The sequence below is a fragment of the Suricata suricatta genome, chromosome 2, assembly GCF_006229205.1.
Source record: "Suricata suricatta isolate VVHF042 chromosome 2, meerkat_22Aug2017_6uvM2_HiC, whole genome shotgun sequence".
In the NCBI taxonomy this organism is placed as follows: domain Eukaryota; kingdom Metazoa; phylum Chordata; class Mammalia; order Carnivora; family Herpestidae; genus Suricata; species Suricata suricatta.
In genome coordinates this window covers 15,623,113-15,642,262 of record NC_043701.1, presented here as the reverse complement: position 1 = coordinate 15,642,262, position 19,150 = coordinate 15,623,113, and the positions used below count along the sequence as shown (strand labels likewise).

At 41.1% G+C, this 19,150-nt stretch overlaps 1 protein-coding gene across 1 annotated transcript in view; it reads right to left on the bottom strand.

Moving 5' to 3' along the window:
• The window catches only part of DGKI (diacylglycerol kinase iota), a 286,356-nt gene extending 281,795 nt beyond the window's left edge, over positions 1-4,561 (bottom strand). Inside the window, exon 1 of the mRNA XM_029922877.1 lies at positions 4,460-4,561. The gene's annotated coding sequence lies outside the window, so the exon portion shown is untranslated. The remainder of the gene's footprint in view (positions 1-4,459) is intronic.
• Positions 4,562-19,150: the final 14,589 nt, after the last annotated feature.

The following is a 19,150-nucleotide window of genomic DNA, read 5'->3' as shown; positions in this document are numbered from 1 at the left end:
AAAAAATGAACTGAAATTAAAATTGATGTAAAACCTACACACTCTTTAAGAAAGATCTGGGTGGCTTTTCCACCATTGCTCTGAAAGTTGTTTTAGGCGGTGTAATGGGCAAAAACAAATTGTTTAACAGTGAAGACAAAGTAAGACTTGCCTCCTATGCTCCCTGCCATAACACTCAACACAAGGGAGGAATCTCTAACTCCAAATTAAGTTTCCATTGTGGAAAAGGCATGTGACATTTAAGAGAACACACACATTATCTACGCAACAGACACACTTCTAAAGGGGCTAACTCACTCTAAACCAGAAACTTGGATTCCAGCCCTGGAGATGAGAATTTTTGTTTTCCTTTTTGAGCATTACTCCCTTTCTGGTAATTACGCTTACTCTCCCTGAAAAGTAGCTTTGCTGACACGCACGGCATGGTGTCCATGGGAGCGACTCCCACAGGTTGTCACTGTGAAGGTGAAAAAGGGATAAGTTGGCAGGAATGAGATCAGACCACTGTTGTGTTTTAAGACTTAACCCAATGTACTGTACTAGGAAGGAAATTTGAAAAGAGTTATTTGGGATTCAAAGAGCATAAATCTATTTCTTTTTCAAGCAGACTTTGGACTCTTGTCTACCAAGCCTTTCAGGAACTGGAGATTATCTGAGTGCTGGTCAACTCTCAGTGAAATGTCCCCTTCTCGCTGACTGAACAGAAAAGCTACAATCAATTTGTCCCCTAACATCAGTAGCCAGATAGTGGGGAGGCCTATGATGCTGTTCTCTCCACCGTGAAGAAGAAAAACCAAGCAGAAAACACTGCCCCTACCTCAAGGATCCTGACATCGAACTGAGGACCTAGAATTTAAAACTCAACTAAAAACCACCAATTTGGTTCTAAGATTTGTAAGACAATGCACCATGTGTAGAGGTATTCTGAGGAAGCAAAAGGTGAATGAAATAAACAGAATTAGTTCAATTGAAAAGATGAACATCACTTGGCCCAGAGCGAGAGAGGAAATCTCTACAGGAAACAGCAATTTCCAGGAGTCTACTGTTGTCAGTAGAAGGCTCAGGCCCCATGCTGAAGGCTGATTGAACTATCCCCCACACATCAGCTTTCAGGGTTCTGTGCCAGACGTGCATGGAGGGGCAGGCTTGTGCTCAGGCAGCAGGAGTCAATGTTGATGAAGGGTCACCAAGAAAATGAAATCATGTGAGACAGGGAATCCTAGAAGTCATAATAACTATTTGAGTAAATCACAGAAAGAGAGGTGTTAGGACTCTGAGGAATGGCTAAAAATAAGAGAGAGAGAATATATAACACTAAGTAGGGAAATGAAAACTATTAAGTTTGTGTACCCAACATGTAAAACTGACTCCTGCAACGGTACACACGTGGCTGAAGTGCACAAGTGCCCACAATGTGGGCTCACCAAGCCAGTGCTCTCCTGGGTCTCAGGCACCCCCACAAGCAGGGGCTGTTGTTCAAAGCCCTTTGCACAAAAATCTCCAGGAAAGAGCTGTGTCCCTTCTAAATACTTTGGCATATATATTGGAGTGAAAACAAGAGTCCCTTTGGGATTCTACAACAGGTAGAGAATGTAAGGACTGAGTTTTTAATTCCAGCTTTTAATTCACCCTTATTTGTCTTGCAACTTCTGATGCTCCATGAGCAGCTTTTAAATCTGTTTTCCCCCTAGTGAAATGCAGAGAAGGGTGGTGACCTAAGTCAGGGGATCATGGTCCTATAGGCCTTTGAGATGACGCTTGTCCCCCTAACCCTGCCTCCTCACTTTGGAGACTTGTACAAGGCTCCAAGCCAAACCAGAATTCAGTAAACAGTATGAGGGAATATGTGAAAATTGATCATTTCAATGCCTTTAGTCCAGAAGAGTGGGCTGGTAGCGGGGACAATCATGCCACTTTTCCACCAAGAGCCAAGTAGGAGGTGGAATGAGGGAATGGCAGACACTGATCAAGCCAGTGGCCTGGGCTTCCACTTTCAACAGAACAAAGAAAACCCTGGCTCAGCAACTTGAAAAGACCGGCACACTAAGGTGACATCAATTACACTGCTGAAAAGCATATTTGCTAGGAAAAGCCAAAAATTGTGGAGCACGGGCAAGTCTTAGCAAAACAAAAAAGTGTCTAAAATGTTTTTAACAATCTGTTTTTTCTTCTTCCTCTCTTCTGAGAAACATGTCCTATGTGATCATAATAATGAATTGTAGTGTTGGTCACCATTTGACTTCTGTTCACTAATATCAACAGCCCACAGTTCATGTTTTTTTTTTTCAGAGTCACATCTTTATAGCTCCTTCCATGTCAGATCTCAAATATGCACTCAGAAGGAGTGTCTAAAGAGGAGGCTTTCAGTGCTCCCTCTGTGGTTATACATCCCCAAAGTGTCTCCTGCCAGGCCATGATTTCATCAGGGGGCCATGACGGGGCGCCCAAAATCAAAGGAGAGGGAGGAAGAAAGAACTTGGTCCCTACTTGCTCTTCCCCTGCTATGCGGTGCAGCCTCCCACCACTAGCCCAAAATACCATTTTGATGAAACATTAGAGTGCATACATCTCTACAGGAATCAGAAAATAATACCGTCTTGCCAAGCTTTGGCTCAAGCAGGACACTTCTTTTTAAAAGCCCTTTCTGGTAACTATTTCCACCATCAGATAGGGACGGAGCATCCTCCCTGGCACTCCCTGATGCTGGGCCTCTATTGTAGGTATTTTTGCTGTTGGTTTCTTCTCTGCTGACTGCCCCCTAAGCTTCTGGAAGGCAGAAACTGATCTTTCCCACCTCAGAATCCCCAGGAAGCAAGAGGCTTTGGCACAGAGCAGGGGCTCAACTGGGTGATGAGTTAATGAATTCATCGATGATTTTTTTTTTTCTGATTAAATAAATCTGCAGGCTGCACAGTTTACAAAGAACTGGCACACTTACTTCCACACCTGATCCCATAACACCCAGGAAGCCCCCCTGTAGATGAGGACACTGGGGATGAAGGAAATCCAGTGGCTTGACAGATGTCACATGAGGGGCAAAGGATTGAATGACTTCTATCTAAATGAACACTCCCTCATTAGAATCTTGCCTCTCAAATAGGGTCCTGCTACTTTAGGTCAGAGGACAGCTTAGGCATCATGAATGTGAAACTAACTGATTTGAGTCCCTGATTCATAATATTCTCATCATTGGTCCAGGAATGTTGCTCTTTGATTTTATTTATCTGCGTGTTTATATATGTAATTTTTTAATTATATAAACACCAGTATCAATATATTCTATATGCTATTATGGTTTAGGAATTTATTAAGTAATTATCCTAGAATAAAGGGAAATTCCAGGAAAGGAACACTCTTCCTGAGAACCAACTCAGCACGTGCAGGTGATACTAGAGCGTTCTCAAAACTCTATCAAGGAAGAAGCTGCATCTCAATTAAGTCCAGCCTCCTGTCTGGAACTTCATAAATGCAGGCAGCCTACACTGGCCTGTGTCCAGAATGTAGAATACAAGTGTCAATAAGTGCATTCTTGGGAGACAGGAAGAGTTATTTTAATATAAAAGGACATGAAATCATGACATATGGGCTAAAAAAAAATTAAATGAATAAAAAACAACGCTTTTCCTTTCCCCATCCTGCCACGCTCTTTCACATGGGGAAACAAGAAGTATCCCCATTGTTGAGCGCAACTAAAAAGTGCTAAACAAACAGCACCAGCAAGAGCAGACTGGCAAAATCTCAGGGCAGCTGTCTTCTACCTTCATGCTGTTCCCTGTACTCGTTCCTTCAGAAGGGACAAAGCCTTTCAGTCCAGTTACAGATGTCTTTCGTCAAGAACTTGACTCACTGAAGACCCTCAGTAAATATATTCTAATTAACTTAAGAATTCAGAATACAATCTTCAGCTCAAGTTAATAGTTTTCATGGATGCCTTTTGGTTAAAATTGGCGACCATACCCAAACCACTTTTACAAGACCAATCTCCCTTTGTGCTGGGGAAGAAGTATGTCAGACAGGAAGGCAGGAAGTGCCTAAAATGTAAAGTGAAGTCATCTTTTGTCAGGAGGGGGGAAAGAAAAAAAAGAAGGTAGCTTGATCTGAGCAAATCAAGCTTAGATTCCAGGATGTTGCTAAAGGGATGCTCTATTCATCGTTAACTTGGCAAGAACCAATAACGCGCGTGCACAGAGGTGCTTTTCATCGCCCAGCTGCAAACTCGGGCAGCAGTGCTTCAAATGATTTGTGAAGCTTTTATTTTAGTCTAAAGCACATCTGATTTTACACAAAGGAACCATGTTGCTGGGAGTTTGAGAATGGAGCTATGGCTTAGGTATCCGAAGATTGGTCAGTGAGCAATATTGAAAATTCTTAAGTCTTGCTTTGTAGCCACTGCGATCCTAAGAATGAGAGAGACACACATGCAGTTGAATTATGTTTAGATGAAAAAGCCAACACCTACACTCCAGTCCAGAGTCGCTCTGGGCTCCTTCGCTGGACCATTTGCCACAGGAAGGCTGAGGGGATGTACAGGAGCCAGGTGCTGCAGGCCTGCCCGGGAGATTGCTTTCCTGCAGCCAGAAGAAAAAAAAAACAAAACAAAACACAAAGAAAAACCAACATCAGAAGATAAACAGAGCTAAAATTTCCCCTGGGGTAAAGGCAATGCCTGAGTTGTCTTCCACATGCAAAAACCTTTGCAAATGCATTGGAGTATATGTCTCTAAAGCGTATGGTGAAGATAGAGGGTGACAAGTCCCGAAAGACAGGGAGACTGAGGGCACCATTTGGGGGGCAGTGTTGCTTCTGAACCAGAAATGGAATTTCTAGATGTCCCTATTCAGGGTGGAGGGCAGAATGCAGGTCTCTCCATTTACAGAAAAAGACAATTTTAAAGCTGCCAGAGACTAAAGGCAAGAAGAGCAGGCTCAAGGGGACCTCTATTGAAATTCCTCCATCTCCTAGGGGCACCTGGGTGGCTCAGTCGGTTAAGCGTCCGGCTTCGGCTCAGGTCATGACCCCACAGTTTGTGGGTTCGAGCCCCGCCTCGGGCTCTGTGCTGACAGCTAGCTCAGCCTGGAGCCTGCTTCAGATTCTGTGTCTCCTGCTCTCTCTGACCCTCCCCTGCTCGCACTGTCTCTGTCTCTCAAAAATAAATAAAAACCATAAAAAAAAAAATTCCTTCATCTCCTACGAAAGTGCTCTCCAAGCTGGTCACAGCTCCAAATTCAGTCTTGCTCCTCTTAAGAACATCCTCCCGCATCCTTGCAGACGACTTCTGCAGATAGCTTTAGGCTCCAAATGGGAAAAGACTGATTTGTATCCGGCAAGAAATGGCACTCGCTGAAAGACCAATATTTTACCAAGGCCCACAGAAAGACAAAATCAAAATATGTTGCTTAAATTAAGTTTGTTGAGTGGAACATAACAGAGTGCAGGTCAGAAAGGAGAGAATAAATCAGGAGAGGTTGAGAAAGTCAGCCCTGACCTTGGTCTGCAAAGATAAGAAACATGAGTTGCTTTAGCTTTAGGGTGAAGGGAAGGGAAAGTAGAAGAGAGACTGGGGGAGAGAATGTGAACAGCCAGATAAAGGAAGAATGTGGTGAGATCTTATGGTGTCATCATTAATAATGTAAGTTAAGTTTCTGAACGGCTCCATGAAAAATGCCAGACAAGGGTCTCAAGCTGAAATATAAGTGCTGATTCATGAATTAACTAAATGGCTTCCTGGAAAGGAGAGTTTTTCCCTCTACGGAAGGGCCCACATGTGCTTTAAGAATTACCTGAACTAGAGTCAAGTGGGTCTTGTGACCCTGAAGCTGAGTCCTGAATAGGTCTAGGGGTGAGGCCCGGGCATCTGCACTTACACACTCTGCCCGTGTGTTTCCTTCTGTGAGCTAAAGATTTCAAATTGCTCTATGGGAGTCTGGAAGGGCTTTAATCTAAAGAGGGGATGAACTAGAGAATCTCCCACATGCACCCTCAGGAAAGTGAAACTTAAAAACTTTGAGACTGATTTGTTGAAGACTGAAAACCTATCCCTCAACCAATGAACATCCACCAAGACTGTCTCCCCATCTTCAAGCCAACGAACTTATTGCTTGGACTCAGGATAGACTCCCTGCTCTTTGTACTCCTGGCCATAAAGATATTCCACTCCACACTGTTAATGGACTCACCTGTAGCTTGCTACAGTTTTCATGTCCTGAATTGCAACTCCCTTCCTATTCCCAAGAAAACTCAATTTCTGGTCATTCAAGCTTGCCTTGGTTTACCTCTTTATTTAGGTTGACAAGAGCAAGTACATTTGTGCAGGTTGGGAAGCTCGCGGGGGGGGGGAGGGGAGGGAGCCCTGAAAAAAAGCATCAGCAACTTTATTATGCACTTTATCCCTGTTAGCTCTCAGCATCCTCTCTCACAGGATGTGAACATTGTAGTAAAAAATCTGCCATCTTGGAAACTGGACCTGCAGACACATGGGGTCCCCAGGGAGGTCTAGATCCTCAGCCTACTTTACCGATCTTTCTATACAGAGGAACAAGGCTACAGATGGGAAGTTGGGGAAGAGGAAGGCAGTGATAGCCCAGTGAGGGTGAATTCCATAATGGCTGAGCCAGTGAAGAGAAAGGAACTTGCCTGGGAAGGGGAGAGAAGTAAGAACAAAATGTAAAAGCTCTGCTGGAATCTAGAAGGCAGATGCTATCTCTGTTTTGTTTACTAATCTCCACAAACTCCACCCAGAAATGGAATTTGTAGTTGACCAAGATAAACAGTAGCCTTAAAACCCATAGAAAGGCTTGGTAGAATCTAGAAAAGAATCCAGTATCTTGCAGACACTGATGATAAATGGCCTCGTATGTCTCAGAGCTCAAGAAGTGCCCAGCCCTTTTCCCCACATCTCTTATATTCCCACACAGGAAGTCTCTGAAATAATGTAAAAGGTCTTTAGTAGTCCGAAGTGACCACACGAAGCCTACTTTCAGAAGCTCCCCCTGGGTAGCACACAGGGTTGCTTTATGTAACCCCCCAGAGTCATTACAAGTACATAGACCTTGAATGAACACACACTGATTACAATATTCTCTTTCCTTCTTCTCATCAAGGCAAATAATTAACATCAATTTTGGCCTCTTCACTGACACCAACTCTTTTGGGTTCCCAGGGCTAATTCCAAAGTTGGCACATGGGTGGGGGAGAAGGAGTGGGAATGGTTGGGGTCCCCCCAACATCAAGCAATTCTCAGACACCAGCAGGGTGTCCAAGAATTCAACTCAATTATGACACTATCTACCCAGAGCTATCATCATACCCTTCACCCCAAAGTATTTTCCATTCCACTGAGCAATAGGAAAAGAACACTAAAGATTCTTATACTGTGCTCCTTCGTGGCCCATGCGGTTTTCTCCATCTGAGTTCAAGGAATTTCTGTAACATTTTTCTTTAGGACTTTTGGCTTTGGAGGGACCAGTATGTGATTCTAAGTCACGGTTTTCATCACAAGAAAATGAGATCTCTGAAGAGTCAGAATCCACCGGTTCCACCTTTGATTCCTTAAAACACAACCTAAATTTAAGTGCTCTAACAAAAAATAACCAACGGTGCCTATGCTCAAGGCCTTGGAAGAGCTGCAGAATTCCAAAAGCTTGGGTAAATGAGAAAAATACAAGTCCTTCATCTTTTTCTGGAGAGTCACAGAGAGCTGGGACCAGAATAAAAAAGAATAAAGGGAATAAATTCTACTTGCTCAGTAGAAACCACAGGACAAATGAGTTTAACTCACCAGAAGTTGTAATCTGACCACCAAAATCTGTGTTCCCAATTAGAACAACCAGGAGGGACAAACTGCTGAAATAACTAAATTAGGGTGCAAGAGATGCGTATCTCTAGGAGAGCAATGTGGCAATAAGAAGACACACAAACCCTCAACCCGACTAGGCCCTGCATGAAATCACAGTCAACGACACTCTTTCCCACCCTGTGAATAGAAACAATTAAATAAGGGTTATTTATTCCTCATTGTGGATGGAAATTTAAGGTTGGTTTTCTGTAACATTAACAGAGGAAAACTGCATATCTATGACACATATAGACATTTATTAGAAGGAAAATAAGAAACATCAAAATGGCTGCCAGTTGGGCCTTACAAAAGGATATTACATTAGAGGAACAGGAAAAATATCTGTAGGTACAATAGCAGAGTAGGAAGTAACTTCTGATTATAGCTTTTTCCATCTTTCTCAACAACCATGCAAGAAAATCCTTTCCTCTAATAGTTCATCTAGGTATACACATTTTGTTCCAAAATTCAAAAACAATTTCTCAAATAAAATTACTGTAAGTTATTTTTCCATATGGGTTCACCTTGGTTGTAGAAAATGACATTTCAGTGTGATAGCATTTAGGGTGTGTTGAAGTAGCAAGGGGTCTATGTGACAATATGCTCCAATAAAAAATCAATGGCGGTGCCTGGGTGGCTCAGCAGGTCAACCGTCTGACTTCAGCTCAGGTCATGATCTCAAGGTTTGTGGATTCAAATCCCAGGTTGGGCCCTGTGCTGAGAGCTCAGAGCCTGGAGCCTGCTTCAGATTCTGTCTCTCTGTCTCTCTCTGTGTCTCCGTGCCTCTCTGCCTCTCTCTCTCTCTCAAATATAAATAAACATTTTTTAAAAATCAGGGGGCTTTCTACTTTTTGTTCTTTCCTCCTGCCCAGAACCCTCCCAAACCCACAGTCATCAAAACAGTGAAATGCCAGCAATCCTTCCTATTAAATTTGCAACAACATTTTGTTGGGATGACTATGGTGGCAAAAGAATCTTTGAAAAGGAGAACTGCAATATTAACTGTGAAATAGATATGAAGAGAAAATATTCTATAATGCAGTTTCAGGTGCACAAAGTCACAGTTAATGTCAATTACCTGCCATGAAAGACCTCTAACATATTTAAAGTATAAAAGCCATCATACATTTTAAATAGCATTCTATTATTTCCTTGACTTCATTCAATAAGACTACAAACTCCTAAAGGACAGGGCTCAATTCATCTACTAATCTTATTACATTCTAGCCCAGGGGTACACCCAGCATACATTCAATAAATGCTTTCTGAGTTAATGAATGAACTTGACCAAAAAGCTAAGCAAAACAGCTTGCTGATTAGATCAAGGGTTGAGAAATCTGATTAGGAAGATTTGAATTATATCCCAGGCTGTGTGTTTCAGTGATATACTTTCTGGAGAGGGCCAGAAATTCTTCAAAGCAGCTCTTTAAAGAAAAAGGCAAAAGAGATAGAACTCAGGGTTAAGAAGCCTAAGAGACCTCAAAACGGCTTTGTGATCAACGTGAAATAAAATCCTATTAGTATAATATTTGTAAAGGGCATAGGAGAATATTAGTATTTTTATAATGTATTCATTGAAAGAAACGTGCAGCATAGACTCTTCATCAAGAGAATTTTTTTTTAATTTATGGGAAAACACGCAGGTGGTTATTCAGCCAGGACACCCTCTAATTATCCATTTTGCAATTTTCTCTCAATTCGCTCTGGTTCCACTCTGATTCCAACTTCGTATGGCTCCCAGATTCAATCCATCCCTATCTTGTGTACTCCCTTTCTGGGTGATTCTATGAATAGAATAGAATGGGCACCACTTCCTGCTGGGCAGAGAAGCACCAGAGAATCAAGAGATTCACTTAGCCAGGAAGTCTCCTGTGATAAGCAACTGACACATTAGAAATTGGTGAACTCATCTCTTCGTTTTAGAAAAGGCAGCAGCTGTCCAGAAAGGTACTCTGTACCTTGGTTTAATTCCCCAAGTGCCTCCAGAGGGATCTGAATCATTGTGTATGTGTTGGTGTGCTTTTTCCCATATGCTATTTTGGCACTAACTTTGTTTATATTCAAAGCAGCCCACAGTGGTTCTTGGTTGATCTAGACAAGCTGCCTGCAATGTTAAGGATTGTCCACATGATAAAAAGCAAACTGCCCCAAGCCCCACACAAACTCCAAATATCCCACCAGGGATTTATTTAGGGGAGCAAAGCTGGTGTAATTATTTGAGCCTGAATCCTAATCCATATTGCACATGTACTCAAAGTCGTTTTCGATGATTTCAATGTGTATTGAAGTTTTCAAGAATGTAATTACTATCGAAACGGAGGTTCTTTTTCGTTTCCTAAGGGTTCTAAGTCATTAAAAAAAATTGCTTCTGGTTTTGAATCTTCAACACAGTATGCCTGTATCACTTTATGTTTATAGCAGTTATTTTCATGGTGATTCTCCAAGAGAGGAGTTTAACCTTTGCCTGTGGGGGAGCTAGGCATCAGTCTATTTAAAAGCCTTCCAGGTAGTTCTAATGAATATCCTGGGCTGAGAAACACTGCTCTCCATAAATGTGCGAGCACGTGACTGCTTCATTATGTCTGCAAATGTGACTAAGCGCTGGCATTTACACATTGAAATATATTCATTCATTCAACAATGTATTTACTGAATGTCTATTTTATATCCAAGCACTATTCTCGCTGAGTAAGATGCATGAATGAATAAAGCAGGCATAAATCGCTGCCTTTGTGAAGCTTACATTCTAGCAGGAAATACATTCTGCCGGGTATAGAATCATTTTACCTATCTTAGTATTCCTCAGTACACAACACTGAGGGAGGTAGTTTTATTATACCCTGTTTTATAATTAAAATAAAAATGATAGTACAGAATGGTTAAGCTATATGTCCCAAATCACACGGATAAAAGCAAGTGCCAGTAGGATTTGAATCCAGGCATCTAGGGGTGCCTGGGTGGCTCGGTCGGTCGAGCAACTTGGCTCAGGTGGTGATCTCATGGTTCATGGGTTCAAACCCCACACCGGGCTCACTGCTGACAGTGAAGAGCCTACTTTGGATCCTCTGTTCCCCTCTCTCTCTGCCCCTCTCCTGCTCGTGTGCACTCTCTCTCTCTCTCTCTCTCTCTCAAAATAAACATTAAAAAAAAATTATGAATCCAGGCATCTAAATCCAGATTGTACATACTTAACTATGACACAGCTGATACTTCTACAAAGTTTTGACAGCACATACATATATTATAGCAAAAGAGATACATAATACAGGTAGACTCTTACTGTGCCAAACCTCCAATTGCCCCACTTACAAATGTCCCATCTCCACAAGAACATAAGCTTCTCCTAGAAAGAGACCAGTCTGGGAGGATTCAAGTGTACAGTTTAGGAACACACTTAACGTGTGGCGCCTGGGTGGCTCAGTAGGTTGAGTGTCCAGCTTAGGCTCAGGTCATGATCTTGCAGTTCGTGGGTTCGAGCTCCACATCGGGCTCTGTGCTGACAGCTAGCTCAGAGCCTGGAGCCTGCTTCAGATTCTGTGTCTCCCTCTCTCTCTTACCCTCCCCTGTCTCTCTTTCTCTCTCTCTCAACAATAAATAAAACATTTTAAAAATTAAAAAAAAAAAAAAAAGAACACACTTACCCTTACCAATCACTAGCCATGTAGTCAAGTTGCTTGAACTCTCCTAGCCTTGGTATCCTTTTGTGTAAAATAAGAACAATATTACCCAACTCAGAGAGGAACTGAGATAGCTTTAAAAAGGGAAGGGACATAGCAGAAAGGGAAGGAAAAATAAGATACAAAGAGAGAGGGAGGCAAACCATAAGAGACTCTTAAAAACAGAGAACAAACTGAGGGTAGCTGGAGGGGAGGTGGGTGGGGGATGGGCTAAATGGGGGATGGGCATGAAGGAGGGCTTGTTGGGAGGAGCACTGGGTGTCACGTGTAAGTGATGAATCACTGCATTCTGCTCCTGAAACCAATACTACACGATACGTTAACTAACTTTAATTTTTAAAGAAAGCGGTGTACAGGATGCTTGGCACATCGGAAGCACAAAACGGGGTCGCTGCTAATATTATTCTGTCACGCGTACTGGCCGCCCCACAGCATCTAGCCAAAGCTAGGTAGACGGTAAATCTCTGAATAAATATGTGCCTTTTATTTGATTCCTCTCAAACATTCCAAGTTCCCCGGACACTTCTGTTCATTCGATAAACATTTAACAAGCTTCCATTATGTGTCAGACAGTTCGAAGGGGTTATTTAAACAGAAGGCTCGTCTTCCAGTCGTGGTAAAGAATTCCACACTTGCCAGAAGAATTGCTCTTCCCCACAACTCGCTTACCTATCCAGTGCAGAACTAGAAAGCACCACACTCTCTCCTAGGACGAATTAACCAACATATTTTTTAAATGCCATTGAAATTATTTCTTTAATTATATTCGGGTCAACGAAGGCAATACCAAAAAAGGCATTTTTGCGTGTGCGATGGAATCTGTAAAGCACACTGGCTGCTGAATGCCCCTGAGAACCTGGGAACTCATCTATTAAACTGGATTTATTTCCCAAGCCGAATTCATCATAACTATGTTCCTAAAGCAATGCCAGCATGGACTTGTCATGAGATGTAGCAATAAACCTCCTTTAAAAAAAAAAATAAACCTTATTTTCAACCAGGGAGAGAGATGTCTCAACTGGGATTCATCAGGAGTGAATGGCGTTCTTCTGAAGGTATCAGTTGAGGGAAAAAGGTAAAGCCTGGGCATGGAGAAAAAAGGAATTATCCCGTAAGGGGGTGAACCATGATCTTATTTGGAGACCTCAACTTAAAATGAGGCCATGAGGGCAGGTCTTACAGTATGACTGATGTCTTTATAAAAAGGGGGAGTTGGGGCACAGACACTCATATGGGGAGAACACCGTGTGAAGATACGGGCAGAGACCAGGGTGCTGTGTCCACAAGCCACGGAAGCCCAGAGGTCGCCAGCCAACCAGCAGCAGCTTGGGGAGACAGGTCCCAACCAGATCCCTCCTCACAGACCCCAGAACGAACCAGCTCTGCCAGGACCTTCGTCTCCTAACTGTGAGATGATACATGTCTGGGGTTGTTTTTAAGTTTATTTAGTTTTGAGAGAGAGAGAGAAAGAACGCATGCATGAGCAGGGGAGAGGCAGAAAGAGAGGGGGGGGGAGAGAGAGAGAATCCTGAGCAGGCTCCACACTGTCAGTGCAAAGCCCAATACAGGGCTCAAACCCACGAACCTTGAGATCATGACCTGAGCCAAAGGCGGGCACTAAACCGACTGAGCCACCCAGGCGCCCTGACATTCTGATACTTACGACACACTTATGAAATGGCTAATTTTATCATGCCCATTTTGCTAATGGAAAAACTGACATTATACAGTTTGAATAACTTATATAAGCCACACAGCTAATAAGTAATAAGGTCAAGACCGGAGCCCAGATGTCTGGCTGCAAAGTCTCCATTACTCAGCACTCCCTCTGCAAGGGAGAGAGAGGGGAGAAGCATCCAGACCCCGCACAAGGCCTGGGCATCCGATGGACTGACATGGCCAGTGAGACGCCCTGGTATTAGCATGGCTGAAAGACATCTTAAGAATACTGTGCAATTGGAAGTTGGTGGCTGCTGTGATGGAAATGCTTTCTTTGTCTCCTCCTCACTATTTCCCACCTGCACCTAAATCTTCAGGGAAGCCTACTCCTTGCCTCAAAGGCAATGGAGTTTTATGAATGTGGAAATTGAAGCAGCTGAATTTTACATCTAGGTCAATGAATATAGAATAGACATTGCCTACTAGAATAGAAAGATAATCCCAAACTGAACAAATTTAGAAAAAGCATGAGCCTGAGAACAGAAATAACATTAAGAACATAAGCCCTCTGGGAATTCACAGAAATTTTAGGGGAAAGGATTTGGATTTCCATAGGGTTCTTCCCAGTAAAACTAGCAGCAGGACAAGTTTAACATTAGAGCCTCTCTCTTCATTTGAACGCTCGCACACCATTCCCCATCCCCTTCCAGTTCATCACCCTCACACCTACGCTGCCTCAACCACAGTCTGGCTCACCTGGTGGTATTATTGAACAGACCAACCAACACAGTTTTGTCAACTAAAGGCAGTTTAGGATATGTCCCTCATAAGACTATCTGCATTCTCAAAAGGGACTCAAAAATGCAAAAACCTCCATGACCCAAAGGAATAGAGTCAAATGACATTTGAAGTAGTTAAAGCACAATCCAGAATATCATAAACACAGATGAGGCATGTGAGGGTTCTTAGGGTTATAAGCAGAGACCTACTCACCTACTTTGAGGTCAGCCTGAGGCATAATGGCTAGATTTAAAGACAGACCCAAAAACACACCTATACATTGAGAAGACATTGCTAACTTGTATCAGTGAGGGAAGGGTCGTGGGAATAAAAAGAAGAAGAAGGAGAAGACGACATACACATCCTAAAAAGCTCTGTTAAGGGGGAATATTACTAACATTACAATATGGAAGAACCAACATAAAATTTTGCCAAATATGAAAAACCAAGTGTCATACATGCTCAGAAGGGTTTTCCCCAACAAATTTTAAGCAATTTAAACAGGACATAAAATGAATAACATGAATCAATTTTAAGAAAGAAAAAAGAGTAATTACTAAAACATAGAATATATAGCAATCAATCAGAGTTATTCTTATAGAAAGAGACCTTAATGGAATATAAACATAGTCTCAGTGTAATGGCTCCCTGCTGTTTTACAAACATGGAATAAAACCAATTAAGCCATAAAATTTAAAAAAAAAAAAAAAAGGAATTCACCTCAGGTTGTCCCAATGAAGAGACTGTAGTAAAGCAAGCAGTTAAAGGTAGGATTAGGGACCAAACAACTACCTAATCTCAAAACCTCCAATAAAGCTAAAGGAACCAAGAGCACATGGTTCAGGAGAAAAGGGATTTCAAGGCACCATTAGACCAGAGAATAGATGAATGGTTGTCTTGGGGCAGTAAACTGGGATTAGTTTAAAACGAATCCAAATTTTAGCCTTCTCTTCAGCAGACAAAAGAAGACCAGGCACAGCAATCTGTTCTAATATTTCTTATTTTTCAAACATTTTAGTCACATTTGCAAATTCTCTCTGAGATGGACTTGGCTCTCAGCTGTACCTGTGAGTGCTAGGTAGAGAGCAAAGACGTATTTGAAGTCAAATAACTAGTTGGTGGCAGCGTCAGGAATAGAAATCCGGTCTCTATATTATGATTGTATGGCTTCTGTCCATCCCCTCCAGTATGGCCTATAGGTGTCCATGTTCTTTTCATTTCCCTGCCCCCTGAGCAAATAATTCATAACTGCTCAGTTCTCCATGTTTCATATGTGTCCTACAGAACTATGGAAGGAAGGAAGGAAGGAAGGAAGGAAGGAAGGAAGGAAGGAAGGAAGGAAGGAAGGAAGGAAAGAAAGGAGAAAGGGAGGAAGGGAAGGAGGGAAAGGAAAGGAAAGGAAAGGAAAGGAAAGGAAAAAAGAAAAGAAATAATGATAAAAACTTTCAACAAGCCAAAGATAAGGAAAAAAATGTCCTCAATGTGATAAAGCTGTATATGAGAAATCTACACATAATCATACATGATACTTACAGACCAAACACTTTCTCCCCAAGACTGAAACAGAGTAAGGATGTCTGCTCACACCACTCTGCTCAGCATTGCACTCAGTCAGTGTATTAAGAGAGGGAGGAAAAATAGAGGGGAAAAAAGCATATAGACTGGGAATAAAAAAGTAAAACTGTCTTCATTTTCAGGTGATATTGCCATGTAAAATCCTAGTAATCTACAAAAATCGACCAGAATTAATATGTGACTTTACAGGCATAATATATGGAAGCTCTCTACAAAATTCAACTGTATTCCTATAATAAGCAACTACAAATTGCAAAATAAAAATTTCAAAATATCATTGACAATGTCATTCAAGAGCATGAAGTATTAAGGTGTAAATTTAATAAAATAGGTATAAGACCCGACATCAAAAGCTAGAAAACATTACTGAGAAAAATTCAAGAAGTTGTAAGTGAATAAAAGGATTATACTTGTGAATTTAAGGACTCCATATTGTTAAGATGTCACAATTCCCCAAATGATAAATAGACACAACACAATCCCTATCACAACCCAGTTGATTTAAAAATTTTATAGAGGGGCGCCTGGGTGGCTCAGTAGGTTAAGCCTCAGTCTTCGGCTCAGGTCATGATCTCAGTTCACGGGTTCAAGCCCCGCATTGAGCTCTGTGCTGGCAGCTCGGAGCCTGGAGCCTGCTTCCGATTCTATGTGTCCCTCTCTCTCTGTCCCTCCCCTGCTCATGATCTGTCTCTCTCCACCAAAAATAAATAAAAATGTTTTTTAAAATTTATAAAAATTTTATAGAAATGAAAATGACATAAAATAGTCAAATAATCTTGAAAAAAAAAGTTGAAGAATTTCATTACCCAATTTCAAGACTTACTATAAAGACGACTAGTAAGTAAATGGTAGAGAATGGGAATTATAGTGAACAGGACCGGCAACCCTGAGCAGGCAACAGAAACAGGGCTTAAAGCAACCTGGACTGGAAGCCTCGCTCTCTCACTTAATAAACACATGATCTCTCTGTTATTTAATGTCTCAGTTTCCTTATCTGTGAAACAGGAAGAATTATTTTTACCACATGGGGTGTTGGGAAGATTCAATTAAGTAAAAGTATTAAAGACCCCTTTCTCCTATTCCCTGCCTAGAACAACTAGGTTTTTAAAAGGCAACTGCTACCATTAAATAGAGGATTAGCATTGGAAGTGGAGAGTAAACTGGACAAACAAAACAAAACAAAAACAAAGTCAAATCCACCAGACTCAGCATTTGTTAACCCTGTAACTCTGAGGAAGGCATGTAACTGCTCTGAGCTTTCCTTTCCTCACCTGTAAAAATGCAGACAGCACTGCTCAGAGTGTAAGACTTTAGAAACGAGCTAAGAAAACAAAAATGCTTACTTGTAATGCTCCATGGGGTCTACGATTTAAAAAAATATGTCTTGAAGTTTGGCATTATGTAGTAGAAGAAAATAAAGGTTTCCCTTGGATATTTAACTACAAGATAGCCTTCACATGAGTTTGGTCCTGCGTTGTCCAAAAGACTTCAGCCCAAATATTTTTTATAAAGTGGCCATGTTTTAATAAACTTCCCTGAATACTTAAGAAGCAAATACAAATCCTCCCTAGAGAAACCAGTTTGCAAACCAGGTCTTAGAGAATTCCAGAAAAGTACCAAGAACGTGTGAAATCTTCATCAAAAATCTCAAACACAGGCAAATAAAAAGGATTCAATGAGTACAAGCCAGCAAAAACAACAGACTCTAGAACACTAAAACTGTCATAAATAGAATATAAAATAATGTTTGATGGCTTTAAATGAATAAAAGATGAAGTTTAAATTAAAATTAAAGAACAAGAGACTATAAATAACTATTGTTTAAGGAATAAAAATAACTTTTAATAAATAAAACTATAATTAAAAGCAAACAATAAATTGGTAGATGGCATATAGAAGAAACAGAAAAGAAAAATGAGTAAACTACAATGCAAATCTAAAGAAATAACCCAAGGGGGAGCCTGGGTGGCTCAGTCAGTTAAGCCTCCCACTTTGGCTCAGGTCATGATCTCATGGCTCGTGAGTTGGAGCCCAGCATAGGGCTTGCTACAGTTAGCAGGGAGCCTGCTTTGGACCCTGTCTCTCTCTCTTTCTGCCTCTTCCCTACTCACACAAGTGCTCTCTCTCTCAAAAATAAATAAAGATTTTTTAAAAAAAGAAGAAATGATCCAGAATGTATAATAGATAATAGAAAATATGAAAGGAACGTTAGGAAACATAGGGAACAGTGAGGAAGTGAATCTAACACATGTCTGTTAGAGTTTCAGAAAGAGAAAGGGAAGAACTGAACAGAGGCAATATTTGAAAACATACTAGGAAGCCCTTAAAAACACCCCAATAAGGGAGAGCTCTGCTCATGGGGTGGAAGACAACATTGTAAAGATGTCAGTTCTCCACTGAATGATCTATGGATTCATAAAATTCTAATCAAAATTCCTATAGGCTTTTGGGAGAACTTGACAGGCTAATTAATGGTATGACACACATAGAAGAGCCAAGAACAAGAGTAGCCAAGACTGTGGGCGAACGAAAAGTCACAGTTAACGGGCTTACAGTAATGATATCAAGTCCTGTTTCAAAGGGCTAACAATTAACGCACTGCAGTATCAAGACAGTAACAGACAAACTGACCAATGGGGGTTAAAAAAAGGTAACAAACCAGAAAAATATATGAAAAATTGATTTGTGACAGAACTGGCATTATAGAATAGTGAGGAAAGATACATTTTTCAATAAATGGTCCCAGGGAAATAGATCATTCTTACAGAAAAAAATGAAACTGAGCCTACCTCAAATAATGCATAAAATTGGACCCAAGGGAGATTAAATATGGAAATGTGAAATTAAAACCTATGTAACTTTTAGAAGATAATACAAGACAGTATCTTTTATCATAAAAATGAATGAAGCATTTAATAAATAAACACACACAAAATGCAGACATCCTAAAGGGAAGGAGTTATAAATTCAATTAATTGTTTATCAAAACATTATGCAGAAAGTAAAAAGACAAGGCACAAAACAGAAGAAGTTATTTTCCACAAATATAACTGACAAAGAATTAGTAGAAATCAATTAGCAAAAGAAAGAGACTCCTCCTCCCCCCAAAATGGACCAAAGATTTTAAGTACTTTACAGAAGGGGAAACCGACATAGGATATAAAACAAAGGACATAAGATTGGGGGGGAGGGGGGTTGGACATGATCAAATTCATTAGTAATCAGAGAAATGCAAATTTACCCCCTCTCCACCTCCTCCACCCCATTCCTCTCTCTACTACTACAAAACCAACAGACTGGCAAAAATTAGAAAGTGTGACAATGTTAACTTATATACTGTTAGAAGGAGTACAACATGGCACAATCCCTTCAGAAAACAAACTGGTGCTACACAGGAGTGCCGCGGAAGAATCACCAATTCCGCTCCAAGTTACAGACAGGTGACATCTCCAGCACGCATGGATGAGATGGTGTCAAAACCATCACAGCTGCACCGTTTATTATACAAAAATATGGAAACTGCCCAACACGTAAATACATTATGGTATATTCATACAATAAAATAATACTCTACACAATAAAAACAAATGAACTCCAAGTCCACAGAACAACATAGATGAAACTC